Consider the following 25,837-nt stretch of genomic DNA (forward strand, 5'->3'; position numbering starts at 1 on the left):
ATTGGGTACTAATAATAGTCCTGTTGTGTCAAGGTAGAGGCTTAGGAGGGACCATGCCAGCTTGGGTCTGTTCATCTTCAAACACGGTTTCCACATCACCATGATTTTAAATATCTAGTGAACTCTAACCTATATCACCATCTTTTGAGGGAAATTTGTTGGATTAGGGGACCTCAGGAGAAAAATAGGCTAGGCAAACCTGTAAGGCATTTTTTTAAATTAGATATTGGTTTGGGGGGAGGACACATCTCTGGGCTGGTGGCCAAGGGTTCTATAAGAAAGCAGGATGAGCAATCTTTGAGGAGCAAACCAATAAGTGCTCCCCTCCGTGGCCTATGCATTAGCTCCTGCATCCAGTTTCTGCCCTGTTTGAGATCCTGCCCTGCCTTCCTATAATAATGAATAGTGGTATGTAATCATAAGAAACATAAACCCTTTCCTCTCCAAGTTGCTTTTGTGCCATGGTGTTTCAGTGTGGCAGCAGTGGCCCCAGTACCATAGTGGTGCAGGTATTGTGTGTGAGAGTGTAGAGGTGGTGCAGGTACTGTGTGTGAGTGAGTGAAGAGATGATGCAGGTATTGTGTGTGAGTGTGTAGAGGTGGTGCAGGTACTGTGTGTGAGTGTAGAGATGGAGTAGGTATTGTGTGTGAGTGTGTAGAGGTGGTGCAGGTATTGTGTGTGAGTGTATAGAGGTGGTGCAGGTATTGTGTGTGAGTGTATAGAGGTGGTGCAGGTATTGTGTGTGAGTGAGTGTAGAGGTGGTGCAGGTATTATCTAAGGATAATAGGAATAGAAGAGGGAGAAGAATATCAACTAAGAGGCACAGTAAATATCTTCAACAAAATTGTAGAAGAAAACTACCCTACCCTTAAGAATGAGATGACCACAAGAAAAGAAATTCCTCCCGACAAATAATAGTCAAAACAGCAAGTGCCCAAAGCAAAGAAAGAATACTAAAAGCAGTAAGGGGAAAAGGTCAGATAACATATAAAGGCAGACCAATCAGAAAAAAACCCGATTTCTCAATAGAGACTATGAAAGCTAGAAGAACCTGGACAGACATCATGCACACCCTAAGAGAGCACAAGTGCCAGCCCAAGCTGCTATACCCAGCAAAACTATCAATCACCATAGATGGAGAGATGAAGATAGTTCAAGACAAATCTAAATTTACACAATATCTGACCACAAACCCCGCACTACAACAAATTATAGGTGGAAAACCCAATACAATGAGGGGAAATACATCCTAGTAAAAACAAGAAAACTCCTAAGCAAGAAAACCAAAAGAGGAAAGACACACAGACACAACTCAACCTACAAAAGCAATAATAGCAGGAAACAGCAACCACTATTCCTTGATATCCATTAACATAAGTGGTCTCAACTCCCCAATAAAGAGACATAGGCTATCAGACTGGATACATAAACAAAATCCAGCATTTTGCTGCATACAGGACACTCATCTCAGAGACAAAGACAGACACTATCTCAGAGTAAAAGGTTGGGAAAAAAACTTCCAAGCAAACAGGCCACTCTCACCAATGGACAGATCATGGAAACAGAAACTGAACAAGGACACTGTAAAACTAGCAGAGACTGTGAACAAACTAGAATTAATAGATATATACAGAACATAACATCCTAAAGTAAAAAAAATACACCTTCTTCTCAGCACCCCATGGCACCTTCTCGAAAATTGACAACATAATTGGACACAGAACGAGCCTCAATCGATATAAGAAAATTGAAATACTCCCATGCATCCTCTCAGAACACCATGGTCTAAGGCTAGTCTTTAACAACAACAAAGACAACAAAGAACCCACATCTACATGGAAACTAAACAATGCTCTATTAAACGATAGCAGGGTCAAAGAAGAAATAAAGAAAGAAATTAAGGATTTTCTAGAATTCAATGAAAACGAAAACACAACATACCCAAACCTATGGGATGCAATGAAAGCAGTACTGAGAGGAAAACTCAGAGCTATAAACACTTCCAAAAAGAAACTGGAGAGAGCATACATCAGCAAATTGACAGCACAGCTAAAAGCTCTAGAACAAATGGAAGCAGATACACCCACGAGAAGGAAACGGCAAGGAATACTCAGACTTAGGGCAGAAATAGACCAAATAGAAACAAAAAGATCGATCCAAAGAATCAACATACCCAAGAGGTAGTTCTTTGAGAAAATCAACAAGATTGATAAACCCCTAGCCAGACTAACTAGAGGGCAAAGAGAGAGTATACAAATTAACAAAATCAGAAAGGAAAGTGGAGACATAACAACTGAAACTGAGGAAATTCAAGAAATCATCAGATCCTACTACAAAAGCCTATACTCCACAAAGTTGGATAATCTGAAGGGAATGGATGAATTCCTAGACAGATATAAGATCCTAAAGTTAAACCAGGACCAGGTAAACCATCTAAATAATGCCATAACACCTAAAGAAATAGAAGAAGTCATCAAAAGCCTCCCAACCAAAAAAAGCCCAGGTCCAGACGGGTTCAGTGCAAAATTTTATCAGACATTTATTGCGGACATCACACCAATACTCTCCAAACTATTCCACAAGATAGAATCAGATGGAATACTACCTATCTCATTTTTTGAGGCCACAATAACCTCGTTCCTAAACCACACAAAGACCCTGAAGGAAAGAGAACTTCAGACCAATCTCATTTATGAATGTTGATGCAAAAATACTCAACAAAATACTTGCAAACCGAATCCAGAAACATATCAAAATGATCATACACCATGACCAAGTAGGCTTCATCCCTGGGTTTCAGGGATGGTTTAATATAAGGAAATCGATCAATGTAATCCACCATATAAACAAACTCAAAGATCAAAATCACATGGTCATCTCACTAGATGCTGAGAAAGCATTTGACAAAAATCAACACCCCTTCATGTTAAAAGTCCTGGAAAGAACAAGAATGCAAGGTCCATACCTAAACATAATAAAAGCAATATACAGCAAACCAACAACCAACCTCAAACTTAATGGTGGGAAACTTGATGCAATCCCACTAAAATCAGGGACTCAACAAGGTTGCCCACTCTCTCCCTACCTATTAAACATAGTACTGGAAATTCTGGCTAGAGCAATTAGACAGCAAAAGGAAAACAAAGGGACACAAATTGGAAAGGAAGAAGTAAAAACATCACTCTTTGCAGATGACATGATAGAGTACTTACGTGACCCCACAAATTCCACCAGAGAACCCCTACATCTGATAAACAAGTTCAGCAAAGTGGCTGGATATAAAATTAACTCAAACAAATCAGTAGCCTTCCTATATTCAAAGGACAAACATGTGGAGAAAGAAATTAGGGAAAAGATACCCTTCACAATAGTCATAAAAACTAAGAAATACCTTGGTATGACTCTAGCTAAGCAAGTGAAGCACCTGTAGGACAAGAACTTCAAACCTCTAAAGAAGGAAATCGAAGAAGATCTCAGAAAATGGAAAGCTGTCCCATGCTCATGGATTGGAAAGATCAACATTTTAAAAATGGCCATCTTACCAAAAACAATCTACAGATTCAATGCAATCCCACCCAAAATTTCCACCCAGTTCTTCATTGAGTTGGAAAGATCAAAGCGCAATTTCATCTGGAATAACAAAAGACATAGAATAGTGAAATCCATCCTCAACAACAAGAAAACATCTGCGGGAATCACTATCCCTGACCTTAAGCTTTATTACAAGGCAATTGTACTGAAAACTGCATGGTACTGGTACAGAAATAGGCATGTGGATCAATGGAATAGAATAGAAGATCCAGAAATGAGCCCTCACGTATATGGTCACCTGATTTTTGACAAAGGAGCTGTAAACATTCAATGAAAAAGGACAGCATATTCAACAAATGATGTTGGTCCAACTGGCACTCAGCATGCAGAAGAATGAAAATAGACGCTTTCTTATCTCCTTGCACAAAGCTCAAGTGTAAATGGATCAAAGATCTCCACATTAAACCAGATACACTGAAACTATTAGAAGAGAAAGTAGGGAAAACCTTAGAACACATAGGCAAAAGAGAAAATTTTCTGAACAAAACACCAATGGCTCAAGCTCTAAGGTCAAAGATTAACAAATGGGACTTAATGAGATTGCAAAGTTTCTGTAAGGCTAAGGACATTGTCAAGAAAACAAAATGGCAGCCAACAGAATGGGAAAAGATCTTTACCAACTCCACATCAGATAGAGGCCTAATATCCAAGGTATACAAAGAACTCAAAAAGCTAGACACCAGAGAATCAAACAGCCCTATTAAAAAATGGGGTACAGAGCTAAACAGAACTTTCTCAATTGAGGAATATGGAATGGCTGAGAAGCATCTAAGGAAGTGCTCAACATCCTTAGCCATCAGGAAAATGCAAATCAAAACAACCCTGAGATTCCACCTCACACCAGTCAGATTGGCCAAGATCCAAAACTCAGATGACAGCAGATGCTGGTGAGGTTATGGAGAAAGAGGAACACTTCTCCACTGCTGGTGGGGTTGTAAACTGATACAACCACTCTGGAAATCAGTCTGGTGATTCCTCAGAAAATTGGACATAATACTACCTGAAGATCTAGCTATTCCACTTCTGGACATATATCCCAGAGACACTCCAATATACAACAAAGATACATGCACCACAATGTTCATAGCGGCTCTATTTATAATAGCCAGAAGCTGGAAAGAACCCAGATGTCCTTTAGTAGATGAATGGATACAAAAATTGTGGTACATTTACACAATGGAGTACTACTCAGCTGTCAGAAACGATGACTTAACCAGATTCTTAAGAAAATGGTTGCATCTAGTGAATATCATCCTGAGTGAGATAACGCAGTCACAAAAGAACAGACATAATATGCAGTCACTGATAGTGGGTTGCTAACACCAGAGGCTCGAACTGCCCCAGAAAGAACTCACAGACTGTGTGAACTCATGAAAAAAAAGAAAAGAAAACAAAACAAAAGAAAAGAACATTACACTCAATCCTTACATAACAAATAAAAGTTGACAAATTTTGGGTTACATCCTGTTTTACATGTACTTTTTGCTCATTGTAACTAGTAAGACCTTGATGCAGAGTATCAAACCTTAAAATGAAGAAAAAAAAAAGCCAAGCACTGACAAAAAATGTATTTGTAAACATTTATGCAAAAGTGTTTAAAATTATCTTTGTTTTTTAAAATAAAGTTAAAAATAAATAGAAGACTTAAAAATTTAGTCCTTGACTGGGTACTTGCCTTTGGCTAGGACAATAATTTCCCATCTGTGTGTTTTTTCTTTAAATAAATCATTGTTCTTGATTTTGTTTTATATTTTCTAGTACTTTTAGCTTTTTGAGGGAGTACATAGTGTGGTCATAAAATACTTTTCAGGAGTAATCATTGTTGTCAGCGAGATTGAGAAATGCTTAGATCAGTCGAGTACACTCTTGAGGATTTTAGAGAGAATGAACCACCTGAGAGTGGGCGGTACCATCCCTCATAGTCTAGGGCCAGGATAGAATACAGAAAGAAAAACGGAAAAGCTCACACCACTAGAATTCGCTCTGTACGTCTGACAGCTCTGGTATGAGCTGTTCAGTTCCACATTCTTCCCACCACAATACACTGACACCCTTGAGGCAGCGATACCTCCCATAAGTCTTCCCTTCTTCATCTGTTCTGCCCAGATGTTTGGTGAGAGAGAGGGAGGCTGGCCGATGAATCAGCTAAGCCAGGAGCACCTGCTCCAAATCCTGAGATCCTCCTCTTTTTTTCGGCTCCATGTCTCACTTCAACAAGTCTTCAGATTCCACCTCTTAAGGTAACTTTTTATTTTATCCATTGAGCTCTGTTCTCATGGCTACACCTTGGCTTAAGCCTTACTTGTCATAAGCTCATCCTCCAGGACACTGAGCTCGTGTTTCTGTCTTGAACCTTTCTGCTGTTCAAGCAATCCTGCACAGCACAGGGTGTGCAGGCTTCCAAAACATCGACCTCACTTTATCTTTCCTTTCCCTTTAAACCGTTCCCGTGCTCTCTCTTGCCCATAGAATATGCCTGATGTTGAACATGACAGTTCTCTCTACCCTCTCCAGCTTTATTATCACCATCTCCACCTGATGATCTTTCTAAGTATCACCCAAAAATTAATTACTTGATTCTGGGTTTACATTCTCCTGGTGGAGATCTTTAGTTCATCACACATTTTCTTCTTTCTACAGGGGCACTTCCTCTATTGTGCCATCTTAATGGTGACTTGATGGGTAGAAAACTAGGAGAGTAGATTTCTATGAGGTCAAAGGGGCAATGTGCTATGGCCAAAGAGGGGGCTGAGTTAGAGTGTAATATGTCTAGGTGATAGTTAGTAAGGGGTATAATTCCTGGAGTGGGGCCTGGGGAATGGAGAAGGAATCTTTGGGGAATAACAGTAGTCAGGAAATACACAGCTTCTTGGATCAATTTTTCTCATGGCTGTTGACAAGAGTGGCGGCAGATTGTCAATGAATGTTTGCCAGTGTGGCCGGAGTTGAAGACTGTGGTAAAAAGAACCAGGTCTTTTGTTACAGGGTGGTTGGAGAGAGATGTGAAGAGAAATTCAAACTAGCATAGATTTGTAAATAAGGTACAAAGTAAACATACTGTCTTAAAAAGAAGGGCAGGGAGAGCTGACAGGGACAAGTCTCAGAGTGTAAAAGAATAAGAGGATCCAGGTGGGAGCTACAGAAAGAGAAATGTCTTTAGGAGACAAGACTGTGTAGAGGCTTCCACACCATTCTCTGAGAGTAGTGTAGGTCCCAGTAGGGGGCTACCACAGCCCCAGTCTCAGTGCTAGGCCATCTGCTGTGACTGTGCTAAGCCAGAAACACAAATGCATTTGCATCTTTCCACAGTGTCAGAATTTATCAAATAACAATAAATTCACAAGGCTTAAGGGTGATTAAGTTGCAATATGACCCCATCTTCTTTACTAATCTAACAGAGGTGAATGTACATTCTTTAATTCCAATCTTACTTGCTGATTTTAACTCACATCACACAGTACACAACACAAAGTAAATATTATACATAAATGCATATAGATGGTTTAAAAAATAAGTACAAAATGAGAAGGGTGCAGTAGCGTTCAATAGTTTTCAGAATTGTCCCGAGAGAGCCTATATTGAGATAATGGACCAGACTAATACTGAGAGGGAGCTGCTGCTGAAATTGGGTTTGAGGGAGTCTTAGTAAGGGTTGTACTGCTGTGAACAAACACCATGACCAAGCCAAATCTTATAAAGGACAACATTTAATTGAGGCTGGCTTACAGTTTCAGAGGTTCAGTCCATTATCATTAAGGTGGGAACATGGCAGCATCTAGGCATGCATGGTGCAGGAAAGTTGAAAGTTCTACATCTTCATCTAAAGGCTACTAGTGGAAGACTTACTTCCAGGCAGCTAGGACAAGGGTCTTAAGCCCACACCCACATTGACACACCTATTCCAGTAGGGCCATACCTTCTAAGAGTGCCACTCCCTGGTCCAAGCATATCCAAACCATCATAGAGGATAAAGCTTTAGAGTCCACTTAAGAGCTATGGTCACGATCTGAGAACAGGAAAAGGGATAGCTCAGGTTGTGATAGGATGTGCAGGTCGTCTGTGTCAACGGTGGGAACCAAGCTGAGCCAAAGCTCCAGGAACAGTGATTTGCTTGTTGATCCTTGACTCATGCACAGCATATCACATGATGGGCTGATGTGAGATCACACACCATTGTAATGATAGGTGCCCCATAACTTTATGGGATGCAAGCATAAGGGAGTCATCTTCCCCTCAGTCTGGTGTCTCTGTTAAGTGCTTGGGCCTAGTTTTCTTGAAATGGCTTAAGACACCCATGTACTGCTATAGTTTCAGATTACCTGATAAATGTACATAGCAGGTGCTTTTTTAGTCATTTATCAGTCTATTTTGGATGATTTGTGACTAATAGATGTGATTAATACAGTTCAATTTTGACAGCTTTATTAAAGGAACCAGGCATTTTCTCTTATACCATTTCTTTCTCTTTCCCCCTCACTATTTTCTTGCCCCTTTAAAAAAGGATTTTACAACTCAGACCAAATTGTCATATTGTGTGGTCAAAGACACATGCTGTTCAGAATGCAGCTTCTCAGGGTTGTGGAAATAGTTTCTGGCCATGATGCTAGAGTATATTGTATTTGAATTAGTGTAAAAGTAAGGAATACTGTTCAGAAAAGGATTATTTGCCCTGTTAAACTTTTCGAAGAAGAGGCTTTGTAAACCAAAGAGATTATTTGATGCTACCTTTTAGTTTTATTGAGAGAACTGTGACAACCCAGAAACTTTTGAGTCCCATAGCAGAACCCAGTGATATTCTAGAACTCAGATTGCTGAAGGAATATGCAGTGATAGAGTTTACCCAGACTCTTCTTTAATAGGTGAGCAGCAGCTGTGCCTGCCTTTATGTCTGGACAACACGAAGTGGAGACTTCCTCTAGACTCTGTGTGACATCTATGCTCTTCTGAATTTCTTTTTTGAGCACCTGAATTATTCCCTAAAGTGACATGAATTATTTTATATTAGTAGGGTTAATCCCGACTTTTCCTTTCCCTTTGGGGTAAATCTACTAGAGTTTGCTTTCTAGGAGCCTTATTTTCTTTTATAATAGCTAGAGGCAGACCTGTGGTCTTTCCTCATAGGTGAGATGCTCATATGTCTATTCCAACACTTAGTTATGGTCTCCACTGGTGAGTGTACTTTGAGAGCCACTTTCATTCTCCTATATATTTGCAATAAAATAACAAAACCTCATTTCTTTTAAGTCAAACCCAGGATTGATTTTTGCTACTCACAACTGCAATTCTAGAAGATTCTGAAAGCAACACAGCACTAATGAAATGTTTCTGCATGTGACCAAAGCAGAGAAAAGCTTAAATCTGCTGTCATTTGGGTTATAAGAGCTGATGGGGTTTTGTCAATATTATCTTGGGGTTAAAAAAAAGAAAACCACTGAAACTAGAAGCTTTTTAGAAAACTAAAAATTCAATTTCAAGATAAAATCCAAGATGAAAAAGCAACACAGAGTGTAGCTAGACCCAGGGCTAGATTAAACTTTAAGAGAGAACAGTAAAAATCAATTGGAAAGACATTATTGCTGTCTAGACACTCATTTAAAATACTTTCTTTATATTGTTATCTTTTCTTAGCTTAATGGTTTCAGAGTATTCAATGTTTCTGTTTGGAATTAAGTGTTTTGAAACATAAAAGAGGATGAATTATAGAATGATAAAATGAGGCGTTATAAAAGGGAAAAAATCTACAGTTAAGTCTTTCCTAAAATGTCTTTGAAGTATATCACCACCTCTGGTGGTGAGTATGGTGTAATTACTGGTTTTTGTTTCTCAAATTCTAGACTTAAAATCAAACTTATGAAATTAAGGCTCAAACAAATGACAAAAGGGACCTCAAAAAGCTAAAAATGTTCCATACAGCAAAGACAAGAATTGGCCAAGTGAAGAGGAAGCCCAGAGAGTGGGAAAGAGTCTTTGTTAGCTACAAATCTAATAAAGGATTAGTGCTCAGAATATGGAAAGAATATACAGAAACGAAAAGAAATCAAGGAAGCCAACAACAAAATTAAAAATGGGCTCTGGATCTGAACAAAGAGTTTTCAAATGAAGCAAGAAAAATGGCCAAGACATATCTGAAAAGTCTTTAAGAACCTTGAGTAGTCAGAAAAATGCAAATGAAAACTGCTGTGATATTTCATTTTATGCCAGCCAGCATGGCTAAGATCATGGAAACAGCGGAGGGTAAATATTGGTGTGGATGAAGGGACAGGGGAATGTGGTGGTGTGCTTGCAAACTGGAAATCAGTGGGAGAATTTTCAAAGAGATGAAAATAAATTTACACACGTGAACCATCTATATTGCTCTATGGCATAGACCCAAAAGACTCAATATCCTACTACAAGATACTTTCTTGGTCATGTTTAATGCTGTATAGGAAATGGAAGCAGTGTAGGTGTCCATTAACCAACGAAGAGATAATGAAAATGTAATGTGTGCTGGATAGTTTTATGTCAACTTGACACAAGCTAAAGTCATTTGAGAGGAGGGAACCTCAACAAAGAAAATGCCTCCAAAAGATCAGGCTATAGAGCATTTTTCTTAATTAGTGTTTGATATGGAAGGACTCAATCAATTATTGGGGGTTTGGGGGTGGGTAGTCCATTGTGAGCACTTTCATCCCTTGACTGGTGGTCCTGGGTTTTGTAAGAAAGCAGGTTGAGGCAAACCAGCATGAGGAAACCATTAGGTATTAACCCTCCATGGCTTCAGCACATGCCTCCAGGTTCCTACCCTTATTACTTTCAATGATGAACTGTTATTTGGAACTGTGAGTGAAATAAACCCCTTTCTGGAAGTTGCTTTTCATCCTCGTTTTTCATCATAGCAATACTAACCCTAATTAAAATGCCATGTGAAGATTTATAAATCACTATGTTGTACCAACAAGTCTTTGGAAATTAGAAGTTGAGCCCCCAGCTGCAGTGGTTGGGCAGATGGCAATACAATACAAAGCTAAAGAGAAATAAACGGTTTGACAGACCAGTTTCATCTGGTAATAAGACTGAAGAGTCCACTGATCCTCATGGAAAGAAAAATCTACTCACAAAAGAACGGTCTGGAATACCGTACAGCAAACTGCTGATACAAGAAGATAGAAGTCACTGTCAATTTCTAACAGTTTAAAACAACTTTCAAAGTCCGTGTGGGAACCACAGCATTCACTATAAAATTCGCATTGTTCTTTTGAAAACAAGTTACCTGCTTTTTTCACAAAAGGTTTTAAAGTCTGAAGAAAATTACCGTGAGAGCAAAACGGGAAAATGTACTTTGCAGGTTAAAGTTTCTGCAGTTAAGACAAGAATAAGTTTCTGTTTTTCCCATGTTAAGTCCTTGCAAGTAAAGATTTCTATTTGTAATTGAGACTAAGTTCCTGTTTCTTAGATCTGATGTAAACTGCAAATCATGTGTTTCAACCTACACTAAATTTGTGACCCCATTCATATGACATACATTCTTCCCCTTCTTCCTTCCCTTTCATAGAATCTTTCTAACAATGTATAACATCTACTTCTCTCTCCCCTGCAAAACTTTATCTCTCCTCCAAAAGGGACTTCAAGAGGCTAGCAAAGGTTGCTCTCTCAAATCCTGACTTAAGATGAGCTAGCTGCCTGGTCCCGAGTGCACCCAAAATACAATTTGCTCTAACTCAACAGTCATGGATTTGGTCTTTTCTCCTCATGATTCTTAGGTTTAAGAGTTTGTGAAGGGAGTACTAGTATTAAAGGATGAAGGGAGAGCAGGCATCCAGATGTGATATGGAACCACTGTGGGGGGCAATCATTCAGAACCCATGGCATATAGATAATTATCTCTAGGAATGGCTAGCCTCAGTTGACGTACATCTGGACCTCTTCTAGTGTGAACCAGTGGCCTGTGTAGGCAATGTCACTGCAGGTCTATAGTCTGCTGGCCCCAAGAGTTCACTATGAAATGGAATAAAAATCTGTTTCAGGAGCTGGAAAGATGGCTCAGTTGTAGTTGTCTTATGCTGCTCTTCCAGGCACTAGAAGTGAGTTCTCAGCACCTCATGAGACCCACAGCTTTCTGGGGGTCCTGCTGCAGAAGATCCAAAGCCCTCTTCTGACCTCTGATGGCATCTTTTTCATATTCACACAGGCACAAACAAGTAAAAATAGTTTACAATCTGTTCCATAGAAGGCCCACTTTCTTTAAGAAAAAGAAATAAAAAACATATTCTACTTTCTGAAACTGGCTTGTGTAATCAAAGATACATAAAGGGATGTTCAGATATTCAGGGAATTTAACTAAAATGGACAACACCAAAGTCTTAGATTTCTTTTTGCAAGCTAAAGTGTACTTTTCCCATCAATTAACCGATAATGTTACAGAAGATATTTTTGTATTAGAAGGCAAACACCAACCTTTTAGCAATTTGTTTTGGTTTGGTGCTTCTGCCCCCATTTTTTCTATGGAAAAAATATCTCCAGGTACCTTTGGACAACTTTAGTGTGACAAAGTCACTTTACTGAAAGGACAGAATGTCACCGAGGGGACTCCCACTACTGGTATTTGGAACACCAAACATGGACATAGTCTAGCAACTTTTAGAATGAAGAGGAAAACAGGTTGAAGGGGCTGGAAATCACCATCTTCCTAGCTAACTCTCACTTAGCTTGTGTGTCTGCACCCGGGGTTCTCAGGCTCTGTGTGACAGCCTTCTCAGCCTGAGACAGAGACAGAAGGATCTCAAGTTGGAGGCCAACCAAGGCCACAGACTAAGAAATTGTCTAAAATATCATTAAACATAATAAAATAAAACAATTTAGGGTAAGGAAAGAGCTAACTTAATAATGCATACGAAAATATTTCTTGGTCTGTTTTTCAAAACCCCCACAACAAAAACAACAACAACAAAAAGCCAGATGTAATGGTGTTCACATGTCACTATAGTGCTGAGGAGAGACAGATATCTCTGGGGCTCAATGGCTAGACAGCTTAATCTATTTAAATGAGATCCAGGCTAATGAGAAACTCTACCTCAAAACACAAAGTTGAGGCTTCTGGAGAACAAGGCTCCATCTCTCTCTTTTTTTTTTTAAATTTTATTTTAAAAAACAAAGATAAAGGAAAAAATTTTAAACATTTTTGCATGAATGTATACAAACACATTTTTGTCAGTGCTTGGCTTTTTTTTTCTTTTTTTTTTTTTTTTTTTTTTTGTAAGATTTGATACTCTGCATTAAGATCTTACTAGTGGCAATGAGCAAAAAGTACATGTAAAACAGGATGTAACCCGGAATTAGTCAACGTTTTCTTGGTGTGTAAGGATTGAGCATGATGTTTTTTTTTGTTTTGTTTTGTTTTGTTTTGTTTTGTTTTTTTCTTGAGCTTTACACAGTCTGTGAGTTGTTTCTGGGGCAGTCTGAGCCTCTGGGGTTAGCATCCCACTATCAGTGACTGCATATTATGTCTGTTCTTTTGCGACTGGGTTATCTCACTGAGGATGATATTCTCTAGATGTAACCATTTTCTTAAGAATTTGGTTAAGTCATTGTTTCTGACAGCTGAGTAGTACTCCATTGTGTAAATGTACCACAATTTTTGTATCCATTCATCTTCTGAAGGACATCTGGGTTCTTTCAAGCTTCTGGCTATTATAAATAGAGCTGCTATGAACATTGTGGTGCAAGTATCTTTGTTGTATGTTAGAGTGTCTCTGGGGTATATGCCCAAAAGTGAAATAGCTGGAACTTCAGGTAGTACTATGTCCATTTTTCTGAGGAATTGCCAGACTGATTTCCAGAGTGGTTGTATCAGTTTACAACACCACCAACAGTGGAGAAGTGTTCCTATTTCTCCGCAACCTCTCCAGCATCTGCTGTCATCTGATTTTTGGATCTTGGCCAATCTGACTGGTGTGAGGTGGAATCTCAGGGTTGTTTTGATTTGCATTTCCCTGATGGCTAAGGATGTCGAGCACTTCCTTAGATGTTTCTCAGCCATTCCATATTCCTCAATTGAGAAAGTTTTGTTTAGCTCTCTACCACATTTTTTAATAGGGTTGTTTGATTCTCTGGTGTCTAGCTTTTTGAGTTCTTTGTATACCTTAGATATTACGCCTCTATCTGATGTGGAGTTGGTAAAGATCTTTTCCCATTGTTGGCTGCCGTTTTGTTTTCTTGACAATGTCCTTAGCCTTACAGAAACTTTGCAATGTCTCCATATGTTTGTCCTTTGAATATAGGAAGGGTACTGATTTGTTTGAGTTAATTTTATATCCAGCCACTTTGCTGAACTTGTTTATCAGCTTGTAGGAGTTCTCTGGTGGAATTAGTGGGGTCACTTACATACACTATCATGTCATCTGCAAACAGTGATGTTTTTACTTCTTCCTTTCTGATTTGTATTTCTTTGATTTCCTTTTGCTGTCTAATTGCTCCAGCCAGGACTTCCAGTACTATGTTGAATAGGTAGGGGGAGAGTGGGCAACCTTGTCGAGTCCCTGATTTTAGTGGGATTGCATCAAGTTTCCCACTGTAAAGTTTGATGTTGGCTGTTGGTTTGCTGTATATTGCTTTTATTATGTTTAGGTATGGACCTTGCATTCCTGTTCTTTCCAGGACTTTTAACATGAAGGGGTGTTGAATTTTGTCAAATGCTTTCTCAGCATCTAGTGAGATGACCCTGGCATTTAATTTTTTGAGTTTCTTTATATGGTGGATTACATTGATGGATTTCCTTATATTAAACCATCCCTGCATCTTTATTGTGTCAATTTTCGTTTTAAATTCCTTCTTCCATTACTTCATCTCTTTGGTTCTGTTTTCCTCTAGTTCTTTGAGTTCTTTTAGTGTTTTTCTTGTTTCCTCTTTAAAAGCTTCTGATTCTTTTTGCTTTTCTGCCCGTTTTTGTTTAAGGATCTCTATCATCGTCTTGAGGTATGATTTTAGGTCTGTGTCTCCTTTTTCTGGAGTGTTTGGCATTCCGCTGTTTGCTGTGATGGGAGAGCTGGGTACTGGTCTTGCCAGGTTGTCTTGGTTTCCTTGGGATATGCTCTTTCTCTTTCCTCTTGCCATCTTGTTTTCAGTGATATGTTCTTGCCTTTCCCTTGTACCTGGTCTGTGTCCCTTGATCTCCGCTGGTCCAGGTGGTGGATAGTCCGAGCCCTGTTCTACGCCCCAAAGCTGCTGGGTGGGAACAGAGGTCCCTATGCTGGGTTCCTGGTCCCTGGATCAGGCAGGGCAGGTGCGTACTTTCTTTGTGTACTTGGCAGAGATCTCTATGCCCCCTGGCTACTCGGTTTCCCTTCTAGCCAGGCCTTTATCTCTGGGAACTCTTAAGTCTTCTATTAAATACATTATGAATTGCTTCTACTTTGAGCAGTAATTTAGACGTTCTTTTATCATTGTGTCAAATAAATTCAAAATATTCCTTTTCTACTTAAAAAAGCATCTATTTGTTAAGGCAGTTCAGAAATAGTAAGCACAGAAGGTAATTAAATGTGAGGTATAAATTTTCCGTTAGGTTGGAGAAAAAGAAGAAAATATCCACATTAAAGTCAATCTGTTCGTGTATCTTCACTTGGAAAATATTGTGTGTGAAAAATCATACACAACATTCTTGGGCTACATATAGAGCTCAGTTAGTGAAGGGCTTACTCTTCTTACTGAGGGAACCCTATGTGTGGTTCTCAACAGTACATAACCTGGATATGGTGGTGTATTCCTCTAGTCACAGCACTTGCAAAGCAAGTAGAAGCAGAAGTTCAAGTCAATCTTGGCTGCACAAGAAGTTCAAGGCCAGCCTACATTAGACACTGTCAGAAAAAAACAATAAATAAATAAATAATAAAGGCATTTATATCAATACCTTGAATTAGTCTTAAACTAGTAGACTAATATTAATTTAAGCTAATAGCTAACTATCAAATCTGCATCTTGTTAAAAAAATATATTTTTAGTCTTCACTGCCAGCACATTCCCATCAATACAAGTAACGTACCAAGTTCAGACAGAAGCAAAGTAAACTAAATTCCTTATTTGAAGGGAACTTCAGGATAAGACAGTATGCTTTGAGAACAACGGTACTGTGTTGTGTAGATTGACGTCATTTCAGGTTATAGCTGTGATTCAGCTGAAGGATAAAGGCAGTTAACCTGGGACTCCATAGCAGAAGACAGAGCCTAAAGAAAGGACATTTGCCTCTAAGAAAGTGAAGTGAAGACAGCCAGACCCTGGTAAAGAGATATTGGCGTCCCTTGCGGGACCTTTTTGCCATGTAAGATAGAGACAACTGGCAGGCATCGTGGACCTAGGGTGGCACCTCTCTATGCCACACTGTGTATTTTGCCTCAGTCATTTCCAGAATGGGAAACCTTCTTATTTAAATCAGAAGCAAACGCTGTGCTCTATCCCTTGCCTTTCCTAGTGTTAGCATAAATACGCATGAAGCAGGTTTTAAACTTCACTGCAGGCTCCAGGTTAAGTGAAACGTGTTTCCCAATAGTCCTAGAATAGCTCTGGTGCACAGGGGAGTCCCTGGATCTCAGCATCGTGCTGCTTGTAGCTTGGCTTTCTCCCCTTGAGCTTGCCACTTTTCTACATGATGACTGGAGCTGGCCAGCTGCAGTGTGTGTGGATATGTGCATTCCTATGTGTCTTCCCTGGAGTCTTGTTGATGGAGGCTGCAGGAGAGTTCCAGAGTGAACCAAACCAGATGATAGTTCCTTAAACATCAGGAACCAGCAACCTGTAGGTGGGGAGAAGACAGTGTTCCAGAAAACAGTCTTTGCTATTGTATATCAGCATTATCCATCAGCTGTCTCATGATGGCAGGTAGGTATGATTGAGTCTGTTATCTGACCCAGAGAGTCCTAACTATTCTCTCTTTATTAAGCCAATAGAAAGAGAGTTCCCAGTGCTCCAGCCACATCCTCATGTCACGTTCTCTTTCTCAAGAAGTGATATCCACGTGTATCTATCTACCAAGCCCTGTAATGTTGAAGTAACAAAATGTTACCTTCTTCATTCTCCATATCCTCTCAACCCCACATCAAATCAACCCATTCCCTCAGTACTGCTTTATCCTGCTTTCTCTCTTCTCTATCACTGCCAGGCTCTTGATTCAAACAAGATAGTCTTTTGTTTTGACTAAAGGTTTCTGGCTGTGAACCAGTCTCCCTTCATGTATGCATACCCTCATCAATCCATCCCTCCACTGCCATCAATGAGGGATTTTTTTAAAACCTGGTAATGACTCTCCCTTTCTCATAGGCCCTCAATTGCTTTGTGTTAGCCTTAAGAGAAGACCTGCATTATTAACTTGCTCACACGGCCCTGCATTATCAGGCTGCTTCTCAAGCCTCATCTTGAGCCCTTTCTGCCATAGCCACACAGACTAACATGTGATCCCCTTTCCCAGTCCCTGCCTCCCTGTCCTTTGCACATACTCCCCATCCCCCCATCCCTCTCAGTCTCTCCATCCTTCCTCTTATTTTTCAGTCTCAGTACTTTAGGTCTTGACTTAAACTTTACTTCCTTCAAAAAGCTTTCTTTCTCAGCCACCTCAGGTCACTTACATCACCTGTCAGATGCTCAACTAGCTTCTGAATTTCTTCTTTAGGGTACTCTTCATGTTTAGCCATGTGACCCATGTCCCCTCCCCAGAGTAGTTAACATCACACTGTAAGATCCTAGAAGGTGAAGAGCATTTGTCTCCTTGGCTGCTGTCTTTTCTGTGGTTAGGGTGGGGCCTGCCATATAGTAGGCTTAAAAATGCATATTAAATCAATAAATGATAAGAGGGAAAGGCTCTCTGCTTGTCTGTTTGTAACTGAGCATTTTCCTCTTGTTCATTTTAAAGAGATGTGAAAGGTGGTTTCATTTGAGGAAACAGTTGAATTAGCCATGTGAGCCCTCTTTTTTGTGCCAGAATACATTGTTTCTTGCTTTCAACATGGGGGGGAGAGGAGCAGTGAAGGTGAGGAGAAACAGAAAGAAGCCAAAAGCTACTCTAGCAACCTGTAGGTGGGGAGAAAAGACTGACTTTCAGAAAATATCTACATAAAAATTTTAAAATAGTGTGTCAGTCTAACAGGTGACAGATGACAAAGGTCTATAAAGATTTTAACTAAAGAATCTATAGGCAAGTTTTAGAACTGTGGATGAAAGAGTTAAGGGGACTAGCAAGGAATGGTGGGAAAAATTAGAGACAGTTTGTAGTGGGAAACAGAAGTCTTTGGTTGGAGGGTTTAAATGAGAATCAACCCAAGTCATATAAAAGTAATGTAACTGTCTATGTATCAAACTTAGTATCGCCTGTTGTTCTAAATTAAGTGATTCTTTGTGGCTGATATCTCCTGAGTCATAACGTTAGTGAACATGCATGGGTTGAATCCTGATAGCCTTGTTTGTCTGAATGCTTGCGTGGGCGTTCGTTGTTTCATTCTGTTGTAAATTAGATGCTGGCACTGATCTCTAACTGATCAGTGCTAGGCTAGGTTAGGACCAGGCATTGATGCAAATCCTTCTCATGTATCAACTCCTTTCCTTCCTAGAACAGTTTCCTGAGCCTCACCTAACACTGCCTGATGAGTAGACAGTGCGGAACCTCACATTATTCTCTGTCCTTGTTTGTTTAATAAGGCATTCCTAGTGACAACCCGTGGCCAGCACAGGGGTGGTTGTGGTCTAGCTATAATGAGGAAAGAGGCTTTGGCTAAGAAGCACTCCTCACTGGCTCTGTAGCAGGAAGTCTTAATGGGCCACATGGATGCAAAGAGAGCTTCTGCCAGTGTTTCAGGCAGGAGACTAAGGGCAAGAGAACTCTCTCATACATATAACATCCAAAAGAAATGAGACAATTCTAGCATTCCAAAAGAAATGAGACAATCCCCATGCAGATTTGCAGAAGTGAGATCTTAATTTGTACAGGAGTCCAAGCTTACCTGTAGGGAGAGAAAACCTTGCTTCTACTTTCTATTGCTGCTATCTCAGATCCCAAACTAAGAAAGCAGTGATGCCTAGTCTCCTCTTCCTTAATCAGTTCTTCCTTCTCTCCTGCAACCAGAGCAATGATGGCAAGTCAGAAAATGTTAAGGAGCCATATCCCCTCATAAACTGCCAGGATACATAAGAACAGTCACTATGGAGTCCTCAAAATGGCAGAAGGAGCTCTGGCCAGCCCAGGAGCCATCAAAAGACAAGAATGACTGTCACATTGACTCTGACCTTAGTAAGAGGCACCATGGCCATGTTACCACAGAAGTCAAGGTCCCATGGAAATGTTATCAGAGCCACACGTGGACCTGGGATTGGAACTCTCAGGCCTACGGTTTGCAGGGTCAGTGAATGACGTGATGAGAAACTTGCTACCAACTGGCCAAAAGAAGTCAGAAACCTACTACTGTCATCCCATGAGCTGTTTCTCTACATCACTAAAACAAGATGCTTTGGCATTCTCTCATGTCAGGTATAGTATAAATAGTCCTTTCTTATAGAATACGTGAGAAACACTTTGCTTAACAATCCTTAGTTTGGGATCTGAGATGGCAGGAGTAGAAAATTCCAGCAAGGAACCTTGAAGGTTGGGGTGTTGCTCCCTGTCTCAACTACATAGCCTGTTCTAGAAAATAAGAAAGAGCCGATTAAGGTACTTCTTTTCAAACGGCTCAAGTACAATAGAAAACATCGTGAAAGCAATTTGAAAACAAATCTTTTAATCTCTTGGGTTTCCTTTTGAAGAAATGCACAGCATTTCTGGAGTAGCTTTTTGTCCTTGTGCTAATAAGCAAAAAGAAGTATTGATATACTTTGCTTATGGGCCAGTGAGATGTCTCAGTGGGTAAAGGCTCTTGCTGTCAAGACTGACAGCCTGAATTCAATCCTTAGGCCAAATACCTCAAAGTGAAAAGACAGAATAAATCCCAGGAGTTATTTTTTTACCTCCACACATGTGCCAAGTAATAAGCATACACACACACACACACACACACACACACACACACACACACACTAAATTAAATAAACATATCAATATGCTAATACATGAACAAATGTAATAAAAGTAGCTTATGCTAAGTTTAACATCCAAGAAATAGAGAAGTGTTTGTAGAGAGGGCTACTGTATGCATTATGCAGATTTGATTCCTGAATTGACTTAGCCCTGCCACACACTAGCTCACCTCCCCCATTGCCCACATGTTGGGATTTGTTGCCTCTATTAATGCTCTGGATGGAATAATCGCATGCATCTGTTGGCCACTTTGAGAGCAGTTTGTCTGAGGGCTTCATACATCTAACTTACCCTGACTTGTGTTGTCTGAGAGCCCTGCACTGCGAGCTAGCACACTTGCATTTGTTCATGGCTAGTAGCAAAAGATGCTGACATACTCTTATTGTCATTTTATGTTTTTAAATAAGATATGGAAGACAGATGAGAACATGTAGAGATTCATGCATTTACTTTGTGCCTGTATCTATATTTCTACTTGTTTGGTTACCAAAATTGATCCCTGCAAAGACCATATTGTTTTACCCCATTTTACAAATGAGAAAAATAGCATTCAAGGAATAGTATAAGGCTGGCAGGTAGCAAAACTAGTATGCTAGATTCTATGGTATGCATGATTCTAAAATTTCATTGGTAGTGGTGGTGGTGGTGTTCTGACATGCTGTCTATTGCTGTGAAGAGATGCCATAACCATAACAACTCTTATAAAGGAAAATATTTAATTATCGGTGGCTTACAGTTCAAAGGTCTTGTTCATTATTGTAATAGTGGGAAGCATGGTAGCATACAAAATGAAAGTGCTGGAGACATCGCTGAGAGTTTAACATCTGGATTCATGGGTATCTGAAAGAGACTGCCACACTGGGTATGGCTTGAGCATATGAGACCTCAAAGCCCCCTATCAATGACACTTCCTCCAAAAAGACCACACCCCCTATATAGTGCCACACCCTATGCGCCTATGAGAGCCATTTTATTCTATATTGCTATCCTCGGCACATGCTTAACAAAGCAACTGGGGCCTCCTTTTTATCTATGCCTTCTCTGCTCAAATGAATTCATACAGGAGATGAGGATTAGATTGATCCATCTCATGGAAAACTGGGGGAAATGTATTTATAATAAAAAGCACCTTGAAAAGAAAAGATGTTTGGCTGGTACTATACTTCACATGTCTGGAACAAATTAGCTTTAAAAGCCCTCAGTTCTAAAATGTTTGGATTAGAAGTTGACATGTTTTCTGCATTTCGGTTAATATAAGCTCTTCTGACAGAAGAGGGACAGAGAAGACAATTTGATGAACGATCATTAACAACTTGTGGAATAAAATCTTTTATTAAACTAAATCAAAGATTACAAAAAGCTACTTGGGATTTTCACATGAATACCAACCTGTCATATGGGCAGATACACAGGTAACAGCATACTATTTAAAGTGTTTAATGACTAGAACAGGCTCAGATCATCTGCCTACCAATGTAAGTGAATGGCTTTCCAAACACATCACTGTGCAGTTAAGGCTTGTGTTCTCCATTAGGGCTGTCTTCCTTACGCTCTTATTTCCCATTTGGTCTCTTTCATGTTCCTGGAATGGAGACAAGGAAAGGGATAAACAAGCTATTTGTGCAATTACTTAATTTTACACAAAAGTTCCACAGAGCTGGACACACAGAAATATGCATGTAATCTCAGCATTCCAGAGGCTGGGGGATTGTGAGTTTGAGGTTTACCAGAGCTAAATCTCTGTTAATGTGTCTGTAAGGGAATGCACCAAGGGAGGGCATATAGAAGAATAAGTGTATGAATTCTAGAAAGGGATAATTACACTTCCTGTCTCTTTAGTGTGTCTTCAGATAGTTTGGTTTCCTGTTGGGTAGATGCCTAGCCATGTGATTGACAGGCCTAGCTAGATCAACTCCTGAGAGATAAAATGACAGTATGCAATTTTTTAGTGTTTGGAGTAGATCAGAATGCTGTCTCTACCCAGACCATTGGTAGATTCCATTCTTATGACCAAAAAGAAACAGCATTCACTTAAGGGTCCTCAGTAGAGCCCTAGTAGCTACTCTCAATAACCACCAAAACTATCATAACTCCTCAAAAGTTGAGCTCCTAATAACATTTTTAAAATGGGCTGAAGTTGGGAAATATATGCAACCTGTTTTCACCATTAAAACCTGGAGATCCAATTCCAGGGCTATTCTCCTAAAGGGATTAATGGGGTTTCAGTGACACTCTTGTGTAAGGGCATAGGTGCTGTCTTAGTCAGGGTTTCTATTCCTGCACAAACACCATAACCAAGGAAGCAATTTGGGGAGGAATCTTACACTTCCACATTGCTGTTCATCACCAGAAGAAGTCAGGACTGGAACTCAAGCAGGTCAGGAAGCAGGAGCTGATGCAGAGGCCATGGAGGAATGTCATTTACTGGCTTGCTTTGCTTTTTTATAGAACCCAGGTTTACCAGCCCAGTGATGGTACCACCCACAATCGGCTGGGACCTCCCCCCTTGATCACTAGTTGAGAAAATGCCTTACAGCTGGATCTCAAGGGGGCATTTCCTCAACTGAGGCCCCTTTCTCTGTAATAACCTCAGCTTGTGTCAAGTTGGTACAAAACCAGCCAGTACAATTGCCCCCTTGTCAACTTGACACACATATTTCCATTAAGTCTCAACCCTTACTTTCTTATTAATTCCCAGGATTTAAGTAACCTTAAGAGTCCCACAGTCTTTACAAATTCTTACACATTAAAATTTCAGTCCCTTTAAAATATCCAATATCTTTTAAAATTCAAAGTTTTATTTTTTTCAATTCAAAGTCTCTTAACTGTGAGTTCTACTTCTTCCTTTATGAGAAAAAAATTTCAGGGAACAATCACAATCAAAAGCAAAATCATTCTCTAACCATCTAATTCTGGGATCTACTCTCGAACTTCTGGGTTCCTTCAAGGGCTTGAACCACTTCTCCAGCTCTGTCCTTTGGAGCATATACTTGGTCTTCTAGGCTCCAGCTGCCTATTCTCCACTGCCGCTGCTGTTCTTGGTGGTCATCTCATGGCACTGGCATCTCCAAAACACTACTGTCAGTCCTGGGCCACTAATTGCAACTGAGGCTGTAATTTCACCAATGTCCTTCCATGGCCTCTCACAATGCAAACCGAGCCTTAGCTGCTCTTCATGACCCCTTCATTCCTTCAAAACCAGTAGAATCTGGGTGACTCTTATATATTACCAAGTCCAGCCACAGCACGAAGTACAACCTTGGCTATCTCTGGAACACAGCTTCTTTGTGCTCTCAGAAAACACGTGCCAGAAGATTTCATCTCAGTGATGCTGGACTCTTCTTAATCAACACTAATTTCTTAGCTCCAGCTGACAAGCATCAATAGTCCCAGTAATGCAAAGGTTTTGCTTTTGTAGTTTTGGTATCTTGTTAATCACAGCTGATTCATCAGCCTCAGCTAACCAAAACCACAGAGTCTTCACAATCAAAACAACAACAGCCCTAATAAAAGTCTTTAATCCAGCTTTGCTTTCTCCTTTGGGGACAAGGACAAAAGCTAGAACTGTTCTGTACCGACCAGCAGTTGAAATCTGTCTAACTTATTTCCATCTCCTGGCATCACCACCCCACCATAGACTCCAAGTGCTGAGGGACCCTATTATTAGTGAGTATGGGTGACATCTCAATCTGGTTTTTTTCTCCTCTGTGGAGTTTTTGATTGTGGCAGTTGAGATACGCTATTGTTTCCTGAAAGTAATATGGTGACCCTGGAGTGACGTCTTTTGGGATATGGTTAAATATATTCTATGGGAAAAATTGATTTACATGATGAATGACCCAAGCTACCCAATTTGAGTCTTGGTTCAATACACAGAACAATGTCAACTTCTTTCACAAGGCAGCTTTTGTTTGTTTGTTTGTTTGTTGCTTGTTAATGTTCATCTGATTGCTTGTTTGTTTGTTTACTAGTGACCGAGATTTTTTTCATTCAAGAGACTCTTGTGTTGGTCATATATTACTGACCAGAATTTTTCAAAAATTTTCTATTCAAGAGAAAATGGGATTGAACACAGAGGAATGTAAAAACAAAACCTTTAAGGATTCTTCATGACATATCCATCAACTCCCTGCACATTGCCATTGGGATATAAGAGCTCTATCACAGGAAAATAGTTCCTAAATCTTGTATCTTTATTTTGTCCTTATCAAGTAGACATTTTCATTAAGCTTGGAAGTATTTGTGGTAGAAAGCTATACTCCTCTTACTAAAATACATATTTATAGACAGTTTGTGTGCTACAAATACCTTTATGTCTACATTATCTAGAGCCATGGAAAGCAGCTGTTCCCTAGGTGAAAGAGATCTATGCCCAGAGGACCACTGCCCCTGACCAGTTCATTGATTTCTAGATTGATCAGCACACTCCAAGGGAGAGCAGTGAGGCAACATATGCCAGTCCTGGTTTTGTTGTAATCTGCTGTCATCCTCCTGGGATGCATTTACAGATATGACACGTTCCCCCTCTGAGGTCTGGGCTGGAACTGTGCTCAGTATAGCTTTATGACATGTAAGCCTCAGCAGCAGCATATCTTGGAAGGTTTCATGAAATCTTTCAAAATACCCTAGATAATAGTATTACACTAGATAATAGTGGTAATGAACTAAAAGACCAAATCAAAAGCCTCCAGTGAACAGTGGGATGAACGATGCATTACGAACCTTATTAAAAGGTGCTCATCCTTCAAAAGCAATTATACTTCTAGGGATTTAGCTAAAAAAGAATATTATTAGGGTCAGCCACTAATTTGCCTTTCCTGAAGATATATAAAGTAGATTACAAAGCATCTTTCATAGTATTATTTTCTCCTTTTTGTGTTACATGTATTTGCATATAAACAGCTATAAATACATATTTTTATGTATGCACATATACAGTTGAAAATGCATATCAAACTTAATTATTCCTAAGAAATACATTTTTAAAGATTTTACATTCGAATTCTGTTTGGTTAGGTTTGAGTTGGGTTGGGCTGGGTTGGGTTTTTTAAGTTAGAATCTCTCTATGTAGTCATGGCTATCCTGGATTTTGTTATATAGACCCCAAGCTGGCCTTAAACTCACAGAGATAGGTCTGCCTGCCTCTGTCTCCCAAAAGTTGAGATCTTTATAGTAATTAATTCTATTTTATATGCAAATAGTAGCTGCATTTAATGGCTTAATTTTTGTTTTTAGTTTGTAGACAACAATTTATTTTTCATGGTACTCATAGTCTCAAATCAAATATCAAATATCAAAGAAGCAATATTCAGCCTCCAGGAAGCAGAAATTCAATGCCAGCCTTCACTATACAGAGAGAACTTGTTTCCAAATCAACCAAATTAATGAAAAAATTTTTAAGAGAAAGAGAGAGAGCAAGGGGGGAGGGGGGAGAGACTAAAACAATATAAGGAAACAAAAACAGATACTCTGAAAAGATAAAACTAAAAACATGTCACCAAACTTACAAAACAAATGACCAAATCAAAGTTAAGACAAAAATCACCAATATCACAATAGCCCCTTAACAGTATCTAACCACATAGATAAAATGGATAAATTATTAGAATAGCATAAACTACAGCTTCATACATAGTGGTCTGAAATCCCATGGGTTCACAAAAGTCAATGCAGGGCTGTATAAATAAATGCTTGATTTGAAATATTTCTGTATGTTGACTTGTATTTCATATTAAGATATCATTAAATAAATTTCGACTTGGGTTTAGCCATCATAATTTCCAACAATTCCTGAGATGTCCCTAAGCATACTCTTGCTATATTGTTCTACATATTTATGTGATTTATGCTCTCTGCATTAAGGATTATAGAATCAATGTTTATAATCTTGAATAAACATTAAAGACGCTCTCCATCCTATAGCATTGAATAGCCATGATGTAATTCCTTAGGTAAAACTCATTAGCATAGCTTACTATTGTAAAAATTTGCTTTCATCTTTAACAAATGCTAAAATTATATGTGTACCAAAATTTTTTAAATTAATTTCTTTATAATGTATTATCAGTGAGTTCCTATTTGCCTGTGTATTTTATATACCAATATACCCAGACCATGCAAAACTTTCTCAGACAAGATGGAGTCGTGTGTGGAAAAAGTTTTAAAGGCTAGACAAACTACCAAGATAAAGAAAGAGAAAGTAGAAATGTAAGTGTCTTG

At 39.4% G+C, this 25,837-nt stretch overlaps 1 protein-coding gene across 1 annotated transcript in view; it reads left to right on the forward strand.

Annotated features, from left to right (window-relative positions):
* The window catches only part of SLC35F4 (solute carrier family 35 member F4), a gene marked incomplete at both ends in the record, with an annotated part of 245,343 nt that overhangs the window by 112,136 nt on the left and 107,370 nt on the right, over positions 1 to 25,837 (forward strand). The gene's annotated exons all lie outside the window — the stretch shown is intronic.

Source organism: Micromys minutus (genome assembly GCF_963924665.1).
Source record: "Micromys minutus genome assembly, chromosome: 12".
Lineage (NCBI taxonomy): Eukaryota > Metazoa > Chordata > Mammalia > Rodentia > Muridae > Micromys > Micromys minutus.